The 11,959-nt window shown below is 56.5% G+C and overlaps 1 protein-coding gene across 2 annotated transcripts in view; it reads right to left on the minus strand.

The window, feature by feature from the left end:
• The window catches only part of LOC142917909 (N-myc proto-oncogene protein-like), a 20,771-nt gene extending 8,847 nt beyond the window's left edge, over window positions 1-11,924 (minus strand). For both annotated transcript variants that reach the window (XM_076062252.1, XM_076062251.1), the window contains exons 1-2: window positions 11,836-11,924; window positions 7,864-7,979 (exon numbers count right to left, since the gene is read on the minus strand). The gene's annotated coding sequence lies outside the window, so the exon portion shown is untranslated. The remainder of the gene's footprint in view (window positions 1-7,863; window positions 7,980-11,835) is intronic.
• Window positions 11,925-11,959: the final 35 nt, after the last annotated feature.

Below are 11,959 nucleotides of genomic sequence, written 5' to 3' on the forward strand. Positions count from 1 at the left end.
ACCATTACCACCACAATCACCATCACCACCATCACCACCACCACCACCATTACCACCACAATCACCACCACCATCACCACCACCATCACCACCATCACCATTACCACCACAATCACCATCACCACCACCACCATCACCACCATTACCACCACCTCCATCACCACCACCACCATCACCACCACCATCACCACCACCTCCATCACCACCACCTCCATCACCACCACCATCACCACCATCACCACCAACACCATCACCACCTCCATCACCACCACCACCATCACCACCACCATCACCACCACCATCACCACCACCACCATTACCACCACAATCACCACCACCATCACCACCACCATCACCATTACCACCACAATCACCAGCACCATCACCACCATTACCACCACTATCACCATCACCACCACCACCATCACCACCACCATCACCACCACCATCACCACCACCACCAAAATCACCACCACCATCACCACCACTTCCATCACCACCATCACCACCACCTCCATCACCACCACCACCATCACCACCACCATCACCACCACCTCTATCACCACCACCATCACCACCACCACCATCACCACCACCACCACCTCCATCACCACCACCATCACCACCATCACCACCACCATCACAACTACCATCACCATCACCACCATCACCACCACCATCACCACCACCATCACCACTACCATCACCACCATCACCACAACCTCCATCACCACCACCATCACCACCTCCACCACCACCTCCATCACCACCACCTCCATCACCACCACCATCACCACCACCATCACCACCACCATCACCACTACCATCACCATCACCACCACCATCACCACCACCACAACCTCCATCACCACCACCATCACCACCTCCACCACCACCTCCATCACGACCACCTTCATCATCACCACCTCCATCACCACCATCACCACCACCACCATGACCACCACCATCACCACTACCATCACCATCACCACCACCATCACCACCATCACCACCACCATCACCAGCACCATCACCACTACCATCACCATCACCACCACCATCACCACCACCACAACCTCCACCACCACCTCCATCACCACCACCTCCATCACCACCACCTCCATCACCACCATCACCACCAGCACCATCACCACCACCACCACGATCACCACCACCATCACCACCACCGTCACCACCACCACCATCACCACCTCCACCACCACCTCCATCACCACCACCTCCATCACCATCACCACCATCACCACCACCATCACCACCACCACCATCACCACCATCACCATTACCACCACAATCACCATCACCACCACCATCACCACCATTACCACCACCTCCATCACCACCACCACCATCACCACCACCATCACCACCACCTCCATCACCACCACCTCCATCACCACCACCATCGCCACCATCACCACCACCACCATCACCACCTCCATCACCACCATCACCACCACCATCACCACCACCATCACCACCACCATCACCACCACCACCATTACCACCACAATCACCACCACCATCACCACCACCATCACCACCATCACCATTACCACCACAATCACCATCACCAGCACCATCACCACCATTACCACCACTATCACCATCACCACCACCACCATCACCACCACCATCACCACCACCATCACCACCACCACCAAAATCACCACCACCATCACCACCACCATCACTACCACCACCACCATCACCACCACCATCACCACCACCTCCATCACCACCACCTCCATCACCACCACCATCGCCACCACCACCACAACCTCCACCACCACCTCCATCACCACCACCTCCATCACCACCACCTCCATCACCACCATCACCACCAGCACCATCACCACCACCACCACGATCACCACCACCATCACCACCACCGTCACCACCACCACCATCACCACCTCCACCACCACCTCCATCACCACCACCTCCATCACCATCACCACCATCACCACCACCATCACCACCACCACCATCACCACCATCACCATTACCACCACAATCACCATCACCACCACCATCACCACCATTACCACCACCTCCATCACCACCACCACCATCACCACCACCATCACCACCACCTCCATCACCACCACCTCCATCACCACCACCATCGCCACCATCACCACCACCACCATCACCACCTCCATCACCACCATCACCACCACCATCACCACCACCATCACCACCACCATCACCACCACCACCATTACCACCACAATCACCACCACCATCACCACCACCATCACCACCATCACCATTACCACCACAATCACCATCACCAGCACCATCACCACCATTACCACCACTATCACCATCACCACCACCACCATCACCACCACCATCACCACCACCATCACCACCACCACCAAAATCACCACCACCATCACCACCACCATCACTACCACCACCACCATCACCACCACCATCACCACCACCTCCATCACCACCACCTCCATCACCACCACCATCGCCACCATCACCACCACCACCATCACCACCTCCATCACCACCATCACCACCACCATCACCACCACCATCACCACCACCATCACCACCTCCATCACCACCACCACCATCACCACCACCATCACCACCACCATCACCACCACCACCATTACCACCACAATCACCACCACCATCACCACCACCATCACCATTACCACCACAATCACCAGCACCATCACCACCATTACCACCACTATCACCATCACCACCACCACCATCACCACCACCATCACCACCACCATCACCACCACCACCAAAATCACCACCACCATCACCACCACTTCCATCACCACCATCACCACCACCTCCATCACCACCACCACCATCACCACCACCATCACCACCACCTCTATCACCACCACCATCACCACCACCACCATCACCACCACCACCACCTCCATCACCACCACCATCACCACCATCACCACCACCATCACAACTACCATCACCATCACCACCATCACCACCACCATCACCACCACCATCACCACTACCATCACCACCATCACCACAACCTCCATCACCACCACCATCACCACCTCCACCACCACCTCCATCACCACCACCTCCATCACCACCACCATCACCACCACCATCACCACCACCATCACCACTACCATCACCATCACCACCACCATCACCACCACCACAACCTCCATCACCACCACCATCACCACCTCCACCACCACCTCCATCACGACCACCTTCATCATCACCACCTCCATCACCACCATCACCACCACCACCATGACCACCACCATCACCACTACCATCACCATCACCACCACCATCACCACCATCACCACCACCATCACCACCACCATCACCACTACCATCACCATCACCACCACCATCACCACCACCACAACCTCCACCACCACCTCCATCACCACCACCTCCATCACCACCACCTCCATCACCACCATCACCACCAGCACCATCACCACCACCACCACGATCACCACCACCATCACCACCACCGTCACCACCACCACCATCACCACCTCCACCACCACCTCCATCACCACCACCTCCATCACCATCACCACCATCACCACCACCATCACCACCACCACCATCACCACCATCACCATTACCACCACAATCACCATCACCACCACCATCACCACCATTACCACCACCTCCATCACCACCACCACCATCACCACCACCATCACCACCACCTCCATCACCACCACCTCCATCACCACCACCATCGCCACCATCACCACCACCACCATCACCACCTCCATCACCACCATCACCACCACCATCACCACCACCATCACCACCACCATCACCACCACCACCATTACCACCACAATCACCACCACCATCACCACCACCATCACCACCATCACCATTACCACCACAATCACCATCACCAGCACCATCACCACCATTACCACCACTATCACCATCACCACCACCACCATCACCACCACCATCACCACCACCATCACCACCACCACCAAAATCACCACCACCATCACCACCACCATCACTACCACAATCACCATCACCACCACCACCACCATTACCACCACAATCACCACCACCACCATCACCACCACCTCCTCCATCACCACCACCACCATCACCACCACCATTACCACCACAATCACCATCACCACCACAATCACCATCACCACCACCATCACCACCACCACCATTACCACCACAATCACCACCACCACCACCACCATCACCACCACCATCACCACCATCACCATGACCACCACAATCACCATTACCACCACAATCACCATCACCATCACCACCACCATCACCACCACCACAATCACCACCACCACCATCACCACCACCACCACCATCACCACCATCACCATTACCACCACAATCACCATCACCACCATCACCATCACCACCACCACCATTACCACCACAATCACCACCACCATCACCACCACCATCACCACCATCACCATTACCACCACAATCACCATCACCACCACCACCACCATCACCACCATTACCACCACCTCCATCACCACCACCACCATCACCACCACCATCACCACCACCTCCATCACCACCACCTCCATCACCACCACCATCACCACCATCACCACCAACACCATCACCACCTCCATCACCACCACCACCATCACCACCACCATCACCACCACCATCACCACCACCACCATTACCACCACAATCACCACCACCATCACCACCACCATCACCACCATCACCATTACCACCACAATCACCAGCACCATCACCACCATTACCACCACTATCACCATCACCACCACCTCCATCACCACCACCTCCATCACCATCACCACCATCACCACCACCATCACCACCACCACCATCACCACCATCACCATTACCACCACAATCACCATCACCACCACCATCACCACCATTACCACCACCTCCATCACCACCACCACCATCACCACCACCATCACCACCACCTCCATCACCACCACCTCCATCACCACCACCATCGCCACCATCACCACCACCACCATCACCACCTCCATCACCACCATCACCACCACCATCACCACCACCATCACCACCACCATCACCACCACCACCATTACCACCACAATCACCACCACCATCACCACCACCATCACCACCATCACCATTACCACCACAATCACCATCACCAGCACCATCACCACCATTACCACCACTATCACCATCACCACCACCACCATCACCACCACCATCACCACCACCATCACCACCACCACCAAAATCACCACCACCATCACCACCACCATCACTACCACAATCACCATCACCACCACCACCACCATTACCACCACAATCACCACCACCACCATCACCACCACCTCCTCCATCACCACCACCACCATCACCACCACCATTACCACCACAATCACCATCACCACCACAATCACCATCACCACCACCATCACCACCACCACCATTACCACCACAATCACCACCACCACCACCACCATCACCACCACCATCACCACCATCACCATGACCACCACAATCACCATTACCACCACAATCACCATCACCATCACCACCACCATCACCACCACCACAATCACCACCACCACCATCACCACCACCACCACCATCACCACCATCACCATTACCACCACAATCACCATCACCACCATCACCATCACCACCACCACCATTACCACCACAATCACCACCACCATCACCACCACCATCACCACCATCACCATTACCACCACAATCACCATCACCACCACCACCACCATCACCACCATTACCACCACCTCCATCACCACCACCACCATCACCACCACCATCACCACCACCTCCATCACCACCACCTCCATCACCACCACCATCACCACCATCACCACCAACACCATCACCACCTCCATCACCACCACCACCATCACCACCACCATCACCACCACCATCACCACCACCACCATTACCACCACAATCACCACCACCATCACCACCACCATCACCACCATCACCATTACCACCACAATCACCAGCACCATCACCACCATTACCACCACTATCACCATCACCACCACCACCATCACCACCACCATCACCACCACCATCACCACCACCACCAAAATCACCACCACCACCACTTCCATCACCACCATCACCACCACCTCCATCACCACCACCACCATCACCACCACCATCACCACCACCTCTATCACCACCACCATCACCACCACCACCATCACCACCACCACCACCTCCATCACCACCACCATCACCACCATCACCACCACCATCACAACTACCATCACCATCACCACCATCACCACCACCATCACCACCACCATCACCACTACCATCACCACCATCACCACAACCTCCATCACCACCACCATCACCACCTCCACCACCACCTCCATCACCACCACCTCCATCACCACCACCATCACCACCACCATCACCACCACCATCACCACTACCATCACCATCACCACCACCATCACCACCACCACAACCTCCATCACCACCACCATCACCACCTCCACCACCACCTCCATCACGACCACCTTCATCATCACCACCTCCATCACCACCATCACCACCACCACCATGACCACCACCATCACCACTACCATCACCATCACCACCACCATCACCACCATCACCACCACCATCACCACCACCATCACCACTACCATCACCATCACCACCACCATCACCACCACCACAACCTCCACCACCACCTCCATCACCACCACCTCCATCACCACCACCTCCATCACCACCATCACCACCAGCACCATCACCACCACCACCACGATCACCACCACCATCACCACCACCGTCACCACCACCACCATCACCACCTCCACCACCACCTCCATCACCACCACCTCCATCACCATCACCACCATCACCACCACCATCACCACCACCATCACCACTACCATCACCATCACCACCACCATCACCACTACCATCACCATCACCACCACCATCACCACCACCACAACCTCCATCACCACCACCATCACCACCTCCACCACCACCTCCATCACCACCACCTTCATCACCACCACCTCCATCACCACCATCACCACCACCACCATGACCACCACCATCACCACTACCATCACCATCACCACCACCATCACCACCATCACCACCACCATCACCACCACCATCACCACTACCATCACCATCACCACAACCATCACCACCACCACAACCTCCACCACCACCTCCATCACCACATCCTCCATCACCACCACCTCCATCACCACCATCACCACCACCACCATCACCACCACCATCACCACCACGATCACCACCACCATCACCACCACCGTCACCACCACTACCATCACCACCACCATCACCACCACCTCCATCACCACCACTATCACCACCACCATCACCACCACCATCACCACCACCTCCATCACCACCACCATCACCACCACCGCCATCACCACCACCTGCATCACCATCATCACCACCACCATCACCACCACCTCCATCACCACCACCCCCATCACCACCACCACCTCCATCACCACCACCATCACCACCACCACCACCATCACCACCACCACCATCACCATTACCACCACAATCACCATCACCACCACCACCATCACCACCATTACCACCACTATCACCATCACGACCACCACCATCACCACCACCATCACCACCACCATCACCACCACCATCACCACCACCACCATGACCACCACCATCACCACCACTACCATCACCATCACCACCACCATCACCACCACCATCATCACCACCACCACCATCACCACTATCATCACCACCATCACCACCACCATCACCACCACCATCACCACTGACCTGAGTGTTCCTGCGTGACTTCTGCATGACCTTGAGTCTCTGGTGGAGGTCGTAGACATCACTGGATCCCACGGACTTCCCCTTCGCTTCCAGACGGCAAACTCTCCCACTTTCTCCTGCAACATCATCAACATCATCATTGTCGTCAACATCGTCAACATCTTCAACATCAACATTGTCAACATCATCAGTCGTCAACATCGTCAACATCATCATTGTCGTCAACATCGTCAACATCTTCAACATCAACATTGTCAACATCATCAACATCATCATTGTCGTCAACATCGTCAACATCTTCAACATCAACATTGTCAACATCATCAACATCATCATTGTCGTCAACATCGTCAACATCTTCAACATCAACATTGTCAACATCATCATTGAGATTGACACGGGGAGACAGAGAGAGACACGGTGAGACAGAGAAAGACACGGTGAGACACAGAGAGAGACACGGTGAGACAGAGAGACACACTGGGAGACAGAGAGAGACACGGTGAGACAGAGAGAGACACGGAGAGACAGAGAGAGACACGGTGAGACAGAGAGAGAGACACGGGGAGACAGAGAGAGACACGGGGAGATGGAGAGAGACACGGGGAGACAGAGAGAGACACGGGGAGACAGAGAGAGACACGGGGAGATGGAGAGAGACACGGGGAGACAGAGAGAGACACGGGGAGACGGAGAGAGACACGGTGAGACAGAGTGAGACACGGGGAGACAAAGAGAGACACGGGGAGACAGAGAGAGACACGGGGAGACGGAGAGAGACACGGGGAGACAGAGAGAGACACGGTGAGACAGGGAGAGACAGGGAGACAGAGAGAGACACGGTGAGACAGAGAGAGACACGGGGAGACAGAGAGAGACATGGGGAGACAGAGAGAGACACGGGGAGACAGAGAGAGACACGGGGAGACAGAGAGAGACACGGGGAGACAGAGAGAGACACGGGGAGACAGAGAGAGACACGGGGAGACGGAGAGAGACATGGTGAGACAGAGAGAGACACGGGGTGACAGAGAGAGACACGGGGAGATGGAGAGAGACACGGTGAGACTGAGAGAGACACGGGGAGACAGAGAGAGACACGGTGAGACACAGAGAGAGACACGAGGAGACAGAGACACGGGGAAACAGAGAGAGCCATGGTGAGACACAGAGAGAGACACGGGGAGACAGAGAGAGACACGGGGAGACAGAGAGAGACACGGGGAGACAGAGACACGGGGAGACAGAGAGAGACACGGGGAGACAGAGACACGGGGAGAGAGACACGTGGAGAGAGACATGGGGAGACACGGGGAGAGACACGGGGAGAGAGACACGTGGAGAGAGACACGGGAAGAAGACACGTGGAGAGAGACATGGGGAGACGGAGAGAGACACTGTGAGAGAGACACGGGGAGAGACACGGAGAGACACGGAGAGACACGTGGAGAGACACGTGGAGAGAGAGATAGGGAGACACGTGGAGAGAGACACGTGCAGAGACACGGGGAGAGAGACACGGGGAGAGAGAGAGACACGGGGAGAGAGACACGTAGAGAGAGACACGTGGAGACACGTGGAGAGAGACAGGGAGAGACACGTGGAGAGAGACACGGAGAGAGAGGCACGTGGAGAGAGACACGGGGAGAGAGACACGTGGAGAGAGAGACATGGGGAGAGAGACACGTGGAGAGACACGGAGAGAGAGAGACACGTGGAGAGAGACACGTGGAGACACGGAGAGAGAGACACGTGGAGAGAGACACGGGGAGAGAGACACGTGGAGAGAGACACGTGGAGAGAGACACGGGGAGAGAGACACGTGGAGAGAGAGACACGTGGAGAGAGACACGGGGAGAGAGACACGTGGAGAGAGACACGTAGAGACACGGGGAGAGAGAGACACGTGGAGAGAGACACGTGGAGAGAGACACGTGGAGAGAGACACGTGGAGAGAGACACGTGGAGAGAGACACGTCGAGAGAGACACGTGGAGAGAGACACGGTGAGAGAGACACGGTGAGAGAGACACGTGGAGAGAGACACGTGGAGACACGGGGAGAGAGACACGTGGAGAGAGACACGTTGAGAGAGACACGGGGAGAGAGACACGGAGAGAGAAAGAGACACGGGGAGAGAGAGACACGGGGAGAGAGAGACACGTGGAGAGAGACACGGAGAGAGAGACACGTGGAAAGAGACACGTGGAGAGAGAGACACGTGGAAAGAGAGACACGTGGAGAGAGACACGGGGAGAGAGACACGTGGAGAGAGACACGTGGAGACACGGGGAGAGAGAGACACGTGGAGAGAGACACGGGGAGAGAGACACGTGGAGAGACACGGGGAGAGACACGTGGAGAGAGACACGTGGAGAGAGACACGTGGAGAGAGACACGTGGAAACACGGGGAGAGAGACACGGGGAGAGAGACACGTGGAGAGAGACACGTGGAGAGAGACACGGGGAGAGAGACACTTGGACAGAGACACGTGGAGAGAGACACGTGGAGAGAGACACGGGGAGAGAGACACGGGGAGAGAGACACGTGGAGAGAGACACGTGGAGAGAGACACGTGGAGACACGGGGAGAGAGACACGTGGAGACACGGGGAGAGAGACACGTGGAGAGAGACACGTGGAGACACGGGGAGAGAGACACCTGGAGAGAGACACGGAGAGACACGTGGAGAGAGACACGGGGAGAGAGACACGGGGAGAGACACGTGGAGAGAGACACGGGGAGAAAGAGACACGGGGAGAGAGAGACACGTGGAGAGAGACACGTGGGGAGAGACACGGAGAGAGAGACACGTGGAGAGAGACACATGGAGAGAGAGACACGTGGAGAGAGACACGTGGAGAGAGAGACACGTGGAGAGAGACACGTGGAGAGAGACACGGGGAGAGAGACACGGGGAGAGAGACACGTGGAGAGAGACACATGGAGAGACACGTGGAGAGAGACACGTGGAGAGAGACACGTGGAGAGAGACACTGGGAGAGAGACACGTGGAGAGAGACACGTGGAGACACGGGGAGAGAGACACGTGGAGACACGGGGAGAGAGACACGTGGAGAGACACACGTGGAGAGAGACATGGGGAGAGAGAGACACGGGGAGAGAGAGACACGGGAAGAGAGACACGTGGAGACACGGGGAGAGAGACACGTGGAGAGAGACACGGAGAGAGAGACACGTGGAGAGAGACACGTGAAGAGAGACATGTAGAGACACGGGGAGAGAGACACGTGGAGAGAGACACGTGGAGAGAGACACGTGGAGAGAGAGACACGTGGAGAGAGACACGTGGAGACACGGGGAGAGAGAGAGACACGTGGAGAGAGACACGGGGAGAGAGACACGTGGAGAGAGACACGGGGAGAGACACGTGGAGAGAGACACGTGGAGAGAGAGACACGTGGAGAGACACGTGGAGAGAAACACGTGAAGACACGGGGAGAGAGACACGTGGAGACACGGGGAGAGAGACACGTGGAGAGAGACACGTGGAGAGAGACACGGGGAGAGAGAGAGACACGGGGAGAGAGAGACACGGGGAGAGAGACACGTGGAGAGAGACACGTGGAGAGAGACACGTGGAGAGAGACACGTGGAGAGAGAGACACGTGGAGAGACACACGTGGAGAGAGAGAGACACGTGGAGAGAGACACGTGGAGAGAGACACGTGGAGAGAGAGACACGTGGAGAGAGAGACACGTGGAGAGACACACGTGGAGAGAGACACGTGGAGTGAGAGACACGTGGAGAGACACACGTGGAGAGAGAGAGACACGTGGAGAGAGACACGTGGAGAGAGACACGTGGAGAGAGAGACACGTGGAGAGAGAGACACGTGGAGAGACACACGTGGAGAGAGACACGTGGAGTGAGACACAGGGATGTTTGTACTTCAGGTGTACCGCACACACTGTACGCACTGTAAGTGCACGTCACAAACTGTACGTACCGCAAGCACAGTGCACACTGTACATGTTGTTGCGACTGCACTGTACACGCCGTGCTTGCTGCTGAGGAGCAGACAGCGATCCCAGCGAAGCGAAAGTGGACGAGCGAGACCACGCCCACGGGGC

The sequence above is a fragment of the Petromyzon marinus genome, unplaced genomic scaffold (assembly GCF_048934315.1).
Source record: "Petromyzon marinus isolate PM22_M1 ecotype Great Lakes invasive population unplaced genomic scaffold, UKy_Petmar_22M1.pri1.0 PM_G_Scaffold_55, whole genome shotgun sequence".
NCBI lineage: Eukaryota > Metazoa > Chordata > Hyperoartia > Petromyzontiformes > Petromyzontidae > Petromyzon > Petromyzon marinus.